The sequence below is a fragment of the Neovison vison genome, chromosome 6 (genome assembly GCF_020171115.1).
Source record: "Neovison vison isolate M4711 chromosome 6, ASM_NN_V1, whole genome shotgun sequence".
In the NCBI taxonomy this organism is placed as follows: Eukaryota; Metazoa; Chordata; class Mammalia; order Carnivora; family Mustelidae; genus Neogale; species Neogale vison.
In genome coordinates this window covers 141,544,530-141,559,434 of record NC_058096.1, presented here as the reverse complement: position 1 = coordinate 141,559,434, position 14,905 = coordinate 141,544,530, and the positions used below count along the sequence as shown (strand labels likewise).

The following is a 14,905-nucleotide window of genomic DNA, read 5'->3' as shown; positions in this document are numbered from 1 at the left end:
TATTCTGTGGCTCTCCAAAAGGCCACCTGGGCCTCCTAGCCTGAAACCACCCAAAATAGGTGATGGAAGATGACTGGGCTGGTTTTCCACATCTCTTCAGTCCCTGCCCCACAATAAACCTCTAAGGTAATATGGGTACATGTATGACACTTCCTTGCAACATGGAAAATCCTGACTAATTCTCAGTACTCAGTAATTTAGGAGAGTGATGAAGAGGATCTGAGGTGAGATGTGCATGGAGCTGGAGAAAAAAAGCCCATTACCTGGTGACTGAATGTGGTAGGATAAAGAGGAGTCAGGGAAAGCTCCCAGGTTGTCTGTTTGGAGTCTCAGGGGGATGAATGCTACCAGCAAAAGAGAGAGGCAGGTTTGGAGATTTGCAAAACTCAGTTTGAGCAGGTTGGGTTTGAGTTGCCTGTGAGGACACTTGGAACACATCTCTAGCAGACAGGTAGATACTCTGGTTACTTATTGCTAACTATCTACCTACCACGAAACTGGTTTAACATGACACTTTTATTTATTTGTCCATAATTCTACAATTTGGAAGGCAGCTATGCTCACCACTATACCACCAACACCATAATTCTACAATCTGGGCATGGTGGAGAATAGCTCATCTCTGTTCCATGTGGCATCAGCTGGGGCAACTTTATGGGGCTGGAGAATCCACTTCTAAGATGGCTCACTCACTCACATGCGTGGTAGGTTGTGTTGTGTCCAAAGGGAGCACAGCTGGGGTGATTAGCCCAGGTCCTCAAGTTTTCCTCTATTTGGCCTCTTGAAACGGCTAGGTGAGACTTCTGACAGCATGGCAGTCTTGGAGTAGTTAGATTTCTTTCATGGTTCTTCTTCCAAAGGGCAAAAACAGAAGCTGTTGTCAAAAACAAAACTGAACAAACAAGGAAATAGATTTTATGCAGACTATTGCAATGGAGAGAGTACCCAGATTTGAAGATCAGAGAGTCTCAGCAGGGCTTCGCCTTGTACTTTTATAGGGAGCAGGTTATCACTGGGACAGGACTTTTATAGGCAGCAGGTTATCAGTGGGACAGGTTATCAGTGGAATGACTTATAGTTGTAAGATAGGGAAACCGAAGGAACCCCATGAAAGATGGCTTTATTGCTGCCTCTTTTCTTACTAAGATCTACATCCCCACCCTACACATGCCTTATAGTACATATAATGTACATCTTCCTTGCAAAGGTCAAGGAGTTAATGATTTTTTTGGAGACTTCCAGCACAATAGATAACATCTAAGGAGTGACCAGGTGGGGTCTTCATGAACATTTTCCCCAAATCCCCGGCTCCAGGGCGTAAATGACTTATGGAAAACACTTAAACACTCATCTTTGTTCCTGGATGTCTGAGAAGACATGTGCACAAGACCACAGTCCTCAATAAAAACAACAGACCCCAACTAAAGCATCTCCCAGATGCTCTGTCTGCACTCTATGTCTTCAATAAACTCTCCTCTTGGCTTGCATTTGATTTCTATCCTGTGCAAAGACAAAGACCTTCTTGGCTAGTCTTGTGGGAACCCCTCTGGGTCCTTGGACTCCTCAGCCTGCATCAGCTGGAATTGTTTTATAATCAGGAGATGTCTTAGTCAGCCAGGGCATGTTTGTCTGTGTCTAGGTAATTTCAAGGCAACAAACAGTTCTAATCTCAGCTAATCATCCATGAGAGAAAGGGTGTTGAAGGGTTTGTGCCTAACCTTGTCAACAGGTTCAAGCAAAAAGGAAAAGATCTGTTTTTGGTCTTGTCACAGGTAAGCAAGGAGTCATCTGCCAGTCTTTTGAGAAAGAGTGGACAGAGTCCCATCTAAGTCATACCGAGAAGGGTGGTTCTTTGTGGTAATCTGTTTCCCAGAACACAAACAGGTGAGGGGGTTCTTAATCATTTCTGTTTTCCATGAGTACAGGTTCCAGCAAATTTCAGTGTTGTCACTGTTCTTATGGTTTCAGCCTGGAACTGGCCGTCGTTTTGCCACATTCTATTGTTTAAAGCAGTGACAGGTCCAGCCTAGATTCAAGGGGAGAGTATTACACAAGCATATGGATATTGGGGTTTATCACAGGCCTCCAAAATATAGTCTCTCATAGAGACTGAACCTTGGACTGGATGTATTTAGAATGGGGTGCTACTAGCATATCCTGGGTGGTAGCTGCAACTATCAGGTGGGATCACTGTGTGCATCTATATTGGTAAATGTAGGAAAAAGTCCATCAACATTTCAGACCTATCAGATTGGAGGCTTGAGGGCTGTGATTTTCCTAGTTTCTCAGAAGCCCTTGTTAATACTGTTTCTTGCTTAGCATTTATCCCAACATTTTCTGGAATTTTGTTGCTAGTTAAAGTTCCTGAACAGCATCTAGGTATTCACTCCATTTAATGGTAACAATGACAGGACTTAGCCAGAAATGATATTTAGTAAGTTTTTACATTTTAATTATTTGCCCTGATTAGACTTGGCAAGAGGCATTAAGTTGACCTGTCCAGCTCCTGCAACAAAGAGGGCCAACAGAAATCGAGGGAATCCCTGTGCAAAGGGGAGGATTTTGAACAAAGGTCTCCCACACAGGGACCCTCCACGGAGGCTAGCTAACCTTTGAAAATTTGACCTTTTTCTTTCCTGGTTCCCTTCTTCTAGACTCAACACTATCAATTTCTTTTGGAGCTCTTTGTGAAGATAGGCCAATAAAAGACCATAAATCTTTTTTACTAGGTGAAGTATTTACCTCTCTAATTGGCATTCCCATTTAAAGGCTTTCATTTTCGAGAAACAAACACCAGCATTCCATATGCTAAGGTTAAAGAAAATCTTAAATCATGAGTAAGTAGAGGTGGAGGACAAAGACCTAGAGTTTAGGCATTGCCTGTGTTCTGAGAGTCATCCGAATTTTACTGAGATACCACAATGATACTGTCCTAGGTTTTTAGAGTAGAGATAAAATCTGAGCCTAGTATTGCGGATTTGTGAAACAAAACAAAACTTATATGGGTTATAACAAGGTAGATCTGCATAAAATGTTAATGACTTCCCCAAAGTAGAGTAGAGTATGTTTCGGAGTAAGTTACAGGCTGGGTCCTGAAGCATGAATAGGAGTCTACTGAGCTGTAAAAAAACGCCCAGGAGGCCATTTATATGCAACTAGGAAATGTAAATTATGAGGTAGGAGGGCCAGCCTATTAGGAGTTTCTCAGGGGCTGACATCCCTCTTACTCTCAGTCTCACCCTGGGGAGGTGGTGGTGGGGGTGAGTGGTGAAGTCTCCGTACCAGGTTCCTAAGGCTACAGCTGCACGCAGGTTGGGGCGCAAGAGACAGTACAAGGAGAAAGTTTGGGAGGGGTCGAACAATCCCTCCCGCGCATGCGTACTGGTAGCCGGCCGGCTCCGCAGAGGGTTTGGCCTGCGGCTCACTCCCCACGTCGTGCCTCGCATGGTCCCATAGACTGGGCCCTGAGAGCGAGCGCGTTGCGCGCCCGCGCAGCCTCCAGGCCGGGTGGGCGCCTGCGCACCAGCGTCCTGGGCGCTTGAGCCGCGGGGTTATTAGAGGTGGAGCGCGGCGAGGGCGCGCGGCAGGAGGCGGCCGCCGTTACGGCGCGAGCGTGGTCACGTGGTCGCTGGTCACCGCCGCCGCCGCCCCCTCCCGCCCTGTTCTCTTTCTGGTCGGGCCGGGCCCGGCTGGTTCCGCGAGCGCCCGGCAGAGACTGAGGGAGAGAGAGAGAGAAAGAGGAGGGGAGGAGGAGGAGGATTCAGGGAGTAGGAGCTGGGGAGCCTTTCTGCGCCACAGGTAAAACGAGATGATGATGATAATCGTAAAAAAAGCCGAGCCCCCTGAGCGCCTCCGCCTCCCTCCAGTGCAGCCCCACATGCAGTCGCTCCCGCCCCGGCCTCCCCCTCTGCCTCTCAGGACCATTCCCGCCTTTCCCAGCGCCGCTGCTGCAGCTGCCGCCGTCTCACGGGAGGGCCTGAGGGTGCTGCTGCTGTCGCCGCGAGCGGGTAGCCGCACCGCCCCCGTTTGTGCGCTTCCCGGGTCGGCGTGGGGGTTGGGTGGTGGGAGGGCGGCTCCTCTGGCTCCAGGGCGGGTAGGGCGAGGTGGCTGCTTACCCCAGTCCGCCTGCCTTCCCTGCCTCGGGAGGTTGGGGTCTAGGCTGCAAAGCCAACTGCTGCAAGTGGTCAGATCCTGGTGGTTGGATTGTGGCTCAACTTCCTACTTGGTAAATTTCCCGTTCCTATCAGCCGTGGGCGGCATGCTTCCTTCCTAGGCCGGAAGCGAAGCGGGCCCGGAATCGCCAAACCTTTGAAAATGCAGCTTTTGGGCTAGAGAAGCCTTTCGTCTTCGAGGAGAGCGGCGTTACCCTGTGTTAGTACGACTTGAGTTTATTCACCTGTAAGAACATGCAAGTTGAGGCCTTTAAGGATATAAGAAAAACTTTTGAAAGTTGATCCCTCCTTCCCCTCCTTTTCCTGGAAAAACGAACACAGACCTCCTAAACAATTTTTGGTTCTACAAATGACCTAGAGTTCGTTCAATACCTATTAACTAGTTTTAGTTTCAGGAATATTATTTAATTTAAAGTTCACATCCTTCAGATTTTTTTTTCTGAATAATTTTCGGGAATGAGTTCTATTTGTCAACTCCGAATTGGACTAAATCCCGAAATCGTAGCGTACAGGTTGCACGGCTTTGGGTCCGATTGCGCAGAGATTTCTAGAACCGGTCATTATTTGTACTTTGTACAACAGAATATAGTACAAAGATACTGTATATTATTAGTGCGCTGTTGCACAAAATACTGACTTAAAGCAGGTAGTAGTAAATGTAGGCATTATTGAAAACAAAACTTTGATCACTTACATTCATTTGTATGTTACTCATTTCTCTAAATGAGCTTTTCTGATTCCACGCCTTGGAATTTTCATACTATATCTCTAAATTCAGATGTAGACTTGAGCATTTTAAATTTTTACAACTATTTGCAGTAGAGTCAAACAAGTGCTACTCGGTCTTTAATATGCATAGGAATCCCTTGGGGCTCTCCTTTAAAACGCAAATTCTGATTTAGTAGGTCTGTGATGTATCTTGATATTGGGCGTTTCTTATAAGCTCTTAGGTGGTGCTGGACAAGGAACAATTCTTGAGTAGCATGCGTCAGTGATTAAGTGCTTTAATTCATCCTGATTGTAGAGGTGGTTTGAGAGAAAGCAAAAGGCAGGATGACCTGAGAAAGTTCCTCTTAGGGCGCTCCTTTATGAAAGGTGAGCAGGCTACGTTGGGATTCCAGGGGAGTGGGTAGTTCGGAGTGAGTTGCCCAACCCGGAGAAGTGAGGATGCCGCTTGTGCATGCTGTGGTGCATATATCACCTGGACTGTGAATTTTCTGTGGAAGCCTGGTGTATTTCTAGCTGAAGGACTCAGCTATGGGTAGTTGGGTTTTATCAATTTATGGGCTATGAGTCCTGTGTCTCTGAATCCTTTGCTGGGATGAAATTTTCTTTTATTAGTGAAAGTATTGAGTGTTTGCTTTTTCTCTCAGTTGCAGCCTCAGTTGAGCAACGCATTCCTGAGCCTTGGAAACAAACTTGTAAAGAATGTAGGGTCTCCACCTGCTGAGATTATCCTAAATGGATTCAGATTTTTCCCCCTAATCTAATCAAAATGTAAATTGGAAAGTTTAAAAGTGTCATATTTAACCTCATACTTTATGTCTATAAAAATGGTTGTACCTAACTTTTTAAAAACTTTATTGAAATGTAACAGCAATTGCTCTTAGCAACGTAATTTTTATAGTTTTCATTCTAGTCCTTACTTTGCTATTGTTTCTTCATGTTCTTAAATATTTATGACTGTGCTTTTGAAGCACGAAGTGACAGACACTGTTCTAAGCATTTTATGTATTTTAACTCATGATACTCACAACAATCTTTAAGGAAACTGAAGCAGAGGATAAAAATCCTATGCTAATACAGAGTTGGGGCTCTGGCTGGCTGACTTTACAGTCCATACTTTAATAAATCTTCTGAATATAGCTTTTATGGAAGAAAATAAATTAAAGATACTTTTCAAAATTCCCTTTTCCTAGTATTGTTGAAAATTATGAGATTTTCTTTCATTTTAAAATCCAGACTTATCATCTTTTAAAAAATTTCCCCCATCATATAATGAAAACTTGCCTCAATGCTTGTAATCTTTCCTGAAAAAGATACTGAAATTTGCAAAGCTTTATTTGTTTGTACCTGTGTGCCAGGCCAGTCTCTTTCAACTCTGTAAGTCACTTTTAAATGTGAAAGTAGTGTCTGCTTCCTTTTGACTCTGCAAGTTTTTGTTCTTCATTTTTGCCTATGCTTCTCTTCCACCTTCCACCCCTTTTCCCCCTCTATGCATACATAGTAGACTTATCTTGTATTTGTTATCCTAATATTTAGGATTTTTTGCCGGGGGGGGGGGGATTGATGGGTCACTGACTTTTTTTATTTGACCAGTAAGGATGAGAACAATCTAAGCATGAGTCACCGTTATCATATTTTAACAATGGGAAAGTCATAAGGACAACTTCAGTGTTCTTTTGTCTCTAACAGCTGAAAGCTTTGTCCTGTATCAGCACCAGCCTGAGGAGTGGTGCTTGTATGCTTGGTCTAAGACATTTCTCTTAACATGGACAGATGATTAGAATGGCAGTAGTGTTACAGTGTGTGTACTGGAACTAGAGAAGTGAGATTTTGTGGCTGTGGGTAGTTGTGAGAGGAGAAAGCCTATGGGCTGATTCTAGTAGCATTGATTCTTCATTAACTGGGTTAATAATTTGGGAAGCAAGTCAGTATAACAACAAATCCCTGTTGTAAAGGTTTTCTCAAAGTTCATACTCTGTTGTGATGTCTGTTGTAATGTTATGCTGGGCACTTAGCCTCATAGTGCCTCAGTTTTCTCAACTTTAAAGTGAGGATGATAATAATAAGTACCTCAGAAAATTGATTTGAGGATTAAATGAATATATTCGTGTGTGTGTATGTATGTGTGTATAATGTATGTATTGTATATATACTTATATAATGCTTGGTGTCTGACCCATAGGTAATGCTGTCATGGAAGTGTTAGATACTGTGTTTTACTATGGATAATCTAGAGTGTGGCTGATCGTATCCACATAACCAAGACTGACTGTATTTGAATGAACTTCATGGGAATTGTTTGGTATTTGGAATTTATTTGGTGTGAGGCTGTATGGGCCAGCAAAACAGAAAGTTTGTACTTTTTGGATTAAATACAAAGTTGGTATAGTAATGCTCTTATCCCTTTGGGGGATTAAATATAAATAAATAGGGTTTTGCTGCTCAGATCTTTCAAAATAAGGAAGTAAAGCTACAGAAATAAAAGATGTTTTTACTGGTGGTGTGAAAGGATTGGTTTAAAATTTTCTAGTGTAGTGTTGTGAAGCCTGAAACAAGGTCATCTTATTTATGAAGGCTCTTCTGAGTATAACTTTTACCTCCCTCAGCAGACTCCTTTGCTCCTTGAAATAATCCATCTGTCTGTGCATACTCCAGACCTGATCTACAGCCCCTTATCTAAACCCAGGGTGACATATTTGTCTCAGAAGTAAAATTTTTGAAATTTAGAGAATTAATATAGGGCATAAGCTTTATATCCTGAAACCTCCTGTGGATAGGAACAATCACCCCATAGTTGTACACATTAATTTTCTCAGCAAATTTGTACGTGTTCACACTAAGTAGGATAAAAAAGACCAAAAAAGCTTCCTGTTAGTTAGGCTGTATTTTGTTGACAGCTTAGAAAACAGTTTTAGTTTTCAGAGTTTTTTGGATTTTTGGAATTGGAGATAAGGGGTTGGGATCTCTATCTCTATATTTTATCATAGTACTTGTCTCTTTGATTAGAAAAAGAACTGGATTATGGGATTTGTGTGTTAACATTTTCTATTTTTAGCACCTGTTGTGAGACCTGGCATGCAAAAGATGCTCATTAAGTGTCCCCTAGTTTGGACGAAAAACCTCTGAAGATCGTATCATTCAGTTATTGTGCTACATGTGGTGTCTCTGACTCCATGAAGATATTTAGTAATTGTGGATTTATAATTTTTCTTGATTCAGGTGCCTAGGGAAGGTGGTTATTGGATTACTTTTTTGAGATAAACTAGACTGAGGAGATTTGAAAAAGGCATTATAGATGATTGCAAATTTTTTATAAATTTATGTTGACAAGAATGCTTATATTTACCTTTTTATGGGTCATGAAGTCTACATTGAGAATGGTTTGCTTTTTATTTTTATTTATTTATTTATTTTTAAAAGATTTTATTTAATTGTCAGAGAAATAGAGTATAGGCTGGCAGAGTGGCAGGCAGAGGCAGAAGGAGAAGCAGGCTCCCTGAGGAGCAAGGAGCCTGATGTGGGACTTGATCTCAGGACTCTGGGATCATGACCTGAGCTGAAGGCAGCTGCTTATCTGACTGAGCCACCCAGGCATACCCAAGAATGGTTTGCTTTTCAAAAATGATTATATTTGGTTTTGTATGATAACTTATGACAGACTAGTTGTGGTATATCTAAAGAAAATGTTGCCGTGTATGAATATCTTGGGTTGAATAATTACAGTATAATAGCTTAGCCTGACATTAGAAATTTTTTTTTCTATTACAAAAGATAATGCCTATTGTAAAAATGTTATAAAAACAAATTATCAAAGGTAATGGTCTGCACTATTGGGAATTTCTTCAGTTCTCTCAGGGGGTTCTGTTGTCTTGAGAGAGGCTGAAAAAAAAAGGTCAAATTTGTACTGCAAGTATTAGTTTAGAAAACCGAGTTGCAAATGTTGGTTAGCAATCAAGTTTTCTTACTGTTACTAAACATCTAAGTAAGATATTAAGGTTGAACTAAAAAAAGTTTGGGTCTCTACTTGTAAATACCGATCTTCAAAATGATTAAATCAGGGAGAAGTAAACCCCCCACTTCTTATGTAACCACCTTGGGGGAGGTGAGATGGACCTGCTTTCTGGTGGAATTGGGTGGTATAGCACTGCAAGAAGACTGAGCCTAAGTTACAGGTCCTGGCTCTAGATGGGTCCATTCTGTTTGCTGGTAATTAGTGGGGATCAGAATGGACCCCTTCTGGTTTCCCAGAATAGGTACCTTTGGAGGTATTCCAGTAGCTCCCTTCTAGGAATCCAAGAGGAATTACTAACATTATATCTCTTGCCACCCTGGGGTGAGATGGTGGATTGATTGCTCTGGATTCTTGGTGGGGGTTGGGAGAGAAGGTAGAGTTGGTAGGAGATGGGTAGATGGCACCACTTTCTCTGTGCATTGGTTAAACTAGACTTTTTTTTCTTCATGAAGTCCAAGAGTCTTGTAGTAAGAATACTCATTTTGATAGGTCGGTATGTATGGCATAGGGAAGCTTGTGATAAATTGCCACCTCTCTCCAGTCTTCGTTACTCTTAGTAGTTCAGGGGTTAATTTTAAGTTTTTTACCTGTACTCTGTGTGTGTATGTGTATTGTAGGTATATATGGATAAACACGTGTAGATACACCTGTTTTTTAAACTAAAAGTGGGTTTATGTTATTTTATTACTTGTGTGTGCTTTTCCTTTAGTATTTTATATTACTAATGATGTTACTCTTCTACACACTTTTTACTAGTTCTATGACTGTTTCATTGTGTGAAGGTGATGTTAGTAGTCCTCCATTCTTGGACACCTAGATTCCTTTCAATCGTTATATGACAGGCAGTGATACACTGAACATTATTGTAGCTACTGTTCTTTGTGCCTATGCACTATAATTTATTTAGGAAAAGTTGTTGTGAGTGGAATTATTAGTAGGTCCAAAGATATGCCCATGTTTAATAGTTTTGAAACACATGACCAAATTGTACCACTTTACCGTTAACTACAAAGCTGAGAGGTCCTGTACTTGCGGTTATTAGGTATTTTCATCTTTATTTTATTTGGGCTTTATTTGGGCATACTTGACTTCACACCCCCTCCTCTTCTGCCTTCTTAAAGACTTTAACATTTATGTAGTTAAATCTTTTTCTTCCTTTATGAATCTTGTAGGCTTTTCCTATCTTTTCTTTATATAGTTATTAATTTATATTTTAAACTATTTTCATAGTTTCAGTTTAAAATTTTGAGTTTACAGTTATTCCAGAACATGGTTAGTTGTGTAGTGTGAAATAGAGGGTACTAAATTTTTAAGCTTTTGATTAGTTTTCTCAGTACTACTAAATGATTGATTTATTCTTTCTGTATGTGTATCAGAAATTTTATTATTTTGTCTTCTACTCAGTCCCACAGTGTTTTATTTGTTATTGGTGGAAATGAGATTTTTCTGTGTATGTGTGTGTGCCTGTGTGTGTGTGTTTTCTACCTGACTATTGCTGGTCAGTAGAAGAACCATTGATATTTTGTGGGTGTATTTTGTAATTAGTCACTTTCTGAATCTATTAATCATAACTGGTTTTCAGTTGATTGTCTTACATTTTACAAGTAGATAAGCATACCATCTGATATCAGCCATTTTTGTAGAGGTTTTTTTTTATGATTAATTTTCATTTGTAGAAGCTCTGTTGGAATGATTTTCTTAATTTCATTAACTTGAAATACGGTGTTTTGATACGGTGTCACTGTGAATTGATCTACTCAGTTCTAAGAAGGATTTAAAAATATTTGGAAACCACTGAATGTGTCCCCCCAAAATTTGTAGGTTGAAACCCTGCTCCTTCACTCTCGCATGTGATGGTATTAGGTGGTGAGACTTTTGAGAAGTAATTACGATTAGATGAGGTAATGAGGGTGAAGACCTCACAAATGGGATTAGTGCCATTGTAAGAGTCAAGAGAGAGTGCTTCCTTTCTCTGGCAAGAAAAGATAAAATGAGAAGTCAGCAGTCTGCAGCCTGGACAAGGCCCTACATCCAGAACTTGACCTTGCCAATCTTGGAGTTCAGACCCCAGAACTGTGAGAAATCAATTTCTGTTGTTTAGAAGCCTTTCAGTCTATGGTACTTTGTCATAACAGCCGGAACTGATAATCTCTAAGGACCCTTCTGGCTCAGAAGTTTTGTGATTCTTCTTTTATGTCAAAATACTCATGGTACTACATAACACTCTGGTACTTTAAGTTAAGGGGCCTGCAGCCTCCTTCTTTTTTTTTTTTTTTTTTTTTTTTTTAAAGATTTTATTTATTTATTTGACAGAGAGAAATCACAAGTAGGCAGAGAGGCAGGCAGAGAGAGAGAGAGAGGGAAGCAGGCTCCCTGCTGAGCAGAGAGCCCGATGCGGGACTCGATCCCAGGACCCTGAGATCATGACCTGAGCCGAAGGCAGCGGCTTAACCCACTGAGCCACCCAGGCGCCCTGCAGCCTCCTTCTTAATTGTGGCTGTCTAGCTGCACTGCCCAAACAATTATTCTGAGGTTTTACATTTTCATCTCCTTAGAGTTTGAAGATTTCTTTCTTTGTGATTTGGCAGAAATTAAAAGGGAAAACTGATAGACTACAGAAATCAAATTGTGCAATATTGGGTTTATATATCTGCAGTATCTTAGGTATCATGATTTTCTTTCTGTGGTCAGGTAGTATAATTTTCCAGTTTTATGGTGAATTTTCTTTTCAAGCTGTGGTCTTGCTATGGTCTACTTAAAGTTCTCCAAACCAAATTATGTAACTGTCAGAACGAAGTGTAATGGAAGCCATTGGGAAGTGATAGACCAGGAAGTAATGAAGATAGAACAAAATAGGAAAGGTAGGGATGGGGAAGTGCCTGGATGTATCTCTTTTTTCTCTGCCCCCTTCTACTCTCTGGTTATCCTTTTGTACTTCTTTGCCCTTCTAATGATTTTCTGGCTTCCTATTTATTCTTCAGATGCACTTCATTTTATCTTTTAAGAGAATAGCTCCACTACCTTGTTTCTGCTCTGGTCAGGCTTACAGATGCTTTCCCCTGGTCTGTGAAGTAGTCCTGAGCAGTCCCCTAATTTTCTTCCTTTTTGTCACTAAAACTGCCTGCATAATGGTGAGAACCAGTGGACATCACTCATCCTGCCTTACAAAGGGTGTGGCAAAACAATGATTAAACTTGGGTTTCCTCATAATGTAACACCACTGTTTTGGAAGCGTTAATACAATTAGAGAGATACTTTATAAAGATAAATTGTGAGAGAATTGTAGAATAATATCTGAGTGACTGAGGAGGTAGTGAGAGTTAAATATTATAAAGAGAGAAAAAGCTCCTGAAGAGTCTGTAATCTTAGATCTCCAATCCTGATTTCTTCTGTGGGCTTTAGACCTATGTATTTGGTTGCTTGTTGGATAACTATACTTTTGATGGCCCACAAACTGCTAATGTTCATAACATCTGCAACTGAATTTACCTCTTCTCTTATAAAAGCTATTGCCCCTCCCACATGAATTAGCTCCAGCGGATGACTCCACCATCTTTCTGGTTGTTGAAGCCAGAACCCTGATAGACACCTTTTATTCCCCAAATCATCATGTAATGGCATTAGTCTCAGTGTATTTTTGAGTCTTGAATCCATTGTCCCTTTATGCCCACTACTCCTTCTCTGGTATATTATCTCCAGATCGTCATCTTTTTCCTTTGTCTCTGTAGGATTTTCTGACTGGTGTCCCAGGATCCAGGTGATCTTTATGACCTTTCAGCTGATTCTCTTAGTCTATAGCTTAAAACCTTTCAGTACCCTTCCATCACATTGCTCAGTCTTGTGTCTCCTTCTGCCTCCCATATGATTTCATTATAAAACACTGAAATCTTTGAGTTTTTGGAACTATTCAGGATTTTGCTTACCTCAAGCCTGGAATAATCTATCTCTTGATTTTACTAACTCTTGTGAGGTCCTAGCTGAAATATCACTTTTCTACAGAGTGTCTTACACCATTGAGTCTTACACCACTGTGTTGTCCTTTCCTGTCTGGCCAGATATGCTGTACTACAACACAACATTTATTATGTCTTATAATTGTCTTTTTACCTAACAGTCTTTGTCCCACTTCTGACTGCTCTGTCACCACCAAAACCATGTATGCCATCTTTACTCATACTCCTGAAGCTGTGACTATTAAAAATGGGTGTCCCATACCATGTACTATTTTAAATGCTGAATATATAGCAGTAAATAAGAGACTGTTCCAGTTATTGACTGCTGTGTGATTAAACCTCCTCCAAAACTTAGCACCTTATGAGAACAGTAGTATTTATTTACTCATGGTTTTATAATTTGTATAGGATTTGGTAGGGTTAGTTGATCTCTGCTTTGCTTGGTGTAGGCTCACTGGAGGTTGGAGTTTCCACTTCCAATATGGCTCATTCACATGGCTGGCAGTTGATTCTGGTAGAAATGGGATTATTATTTGTGTGTGTGTGTTTAAGAAATGGGGCTATTATTTAAAGGGAATGCATAATTTAGATTTTGATTCTTATTGCCAAATGGCCTAATAGAAAGATAGTATTAATTTGTACCCTAACTTTAGTGCAGAGTATAAATTATATTTGCCCATAACTTGCTACCAGAAGGTATTATAAATCATTGCTTTTGGTTAACGTCTTGGCATAGCTTGATAGATTGCTTTTATCTTATTGTTTTAATGCCTTTTTTGGGTTTTAGTTGTTGATTTTCTAGAGCTCTTTGCATATTCTAGATGTTAACTCTTTGCCTGTTATATATATTGCAGATATTTTCAATTTTGTCTTTTAATTTTGCTTATGCATTTTTAAAATTCTTACAGAGAATTTCTGAATTTTTAAGTAGTTCTACATATTAGTCTTTTTCTTACTATTCTATTTCTTGGCAGAAATAAGATTTAACTCAGTTCCTTATTCGTCATCTTTTTACCACGTTGGCTAATCTTCTGATATCTTCAGATACAGAATTTTTATATATTATACATGTGTCTGGTGGAGAAAAAAAAATCAATAGATTAATAAATTCCATAGCATTTATACAGATATGTAGGGAATGAATTTCAGAATCTATCCATCTCTTAATGGTCTTAAAATATAATGGAATTGGGGCACCTGGGTGGTTCAGTGGGTTGAGCCGCTGCCTTCGGCTCAGGTCATGATCTCAGGGTCCTGGGATCGAGTCCCGCATCGGGCTCTCTGCTCAGCGGGGAGCCTGCTTCCTCCTCTCTCTCTGCCTGCCTCTCTGCCTACTTGTGACCTCTCTCTGTCAAATAAAAATAAATAAAATCTTAAAAAAAATATAATGGAATTGATCTGTTTCGGGATTTGGGAACATTCTATCCTAGATTATACCCATTAATCAAGCTGAATAAAGAGAAGTTGTTACACAGTGTTCAGTTTTACCCACAAAATAAAACTTTTAGTAATTGAAATATAAAAATGTGAAATCTATTAAAATTGAAAATAAGGTAATATGATCAGCTATAGTATATAGATAAAGTAATTCCCTGAAAAGATATAGAAATGCTAGAAATTTTTTTTCCTTCGGAACAAACATGATAGAAATTACCAGGTCAAAATGTACATGAAAGCAGGAATTTAGAGAAGCAGAATATTAAAACTGCTTTTCGTCTGAGAATATTAGCCACATTCTAGGAAACTTTTACTTTAGTTTTGAGGGCCTCACAAAGCACAGGGTATAGAAATTAAAGCCCATACATGCCCAGGGAGGGGAGGCTAATAGGATATTCTTTCCCTATAAAACTGGACTCTAAAAGAGCTATGGTCAGAGAATATGGTTAAACCAAGATTAAAACTCTTCTCATGTTTTTGCTTATAGGAGGCTGTAAGAATATTTGCTTTGGACTTGAAAAAAAATATCTGTTCCTAAGAAGTTATAACCATAAGCCTTCCTTTGCAGCTCAAATTCAGTGTCGCCTGGTCTAACAGAATCTCAA

The 14,905-nt window shown here is 40.2% G+C and overlaps 1 protein-coding gene across 4 annotated transcripts in view; it reads left to right on the top strand.

Moving 5' to 3' along the window:
- The first annotated feature begins 3,653 nt into the window (after nucleotides 1–3,653).
- Nucleotides 3,654–14,905, top strand: part of TBC1D5 (TBC1 domain family member 5) — a 555,945-nt gene continuing 544,693 nt past the window's right edge. For 3 of the 4 annotated variants that reach the window (XM_044252521.1, XM_044252518.1, XM_044252519.1), the window contains exon 1: nucleotides 3,654–3,798. The gene's annotated coding sequence lies outside the window, so the exon portion shown is untranslated. Of the gene's footprint in view, nucleotides 3,799–4,355; nucleotides 4,372–14,905 lie in introns of those variants that run through there. The other variant, XM_044252520.1, reaches the window with a different exon arrangement.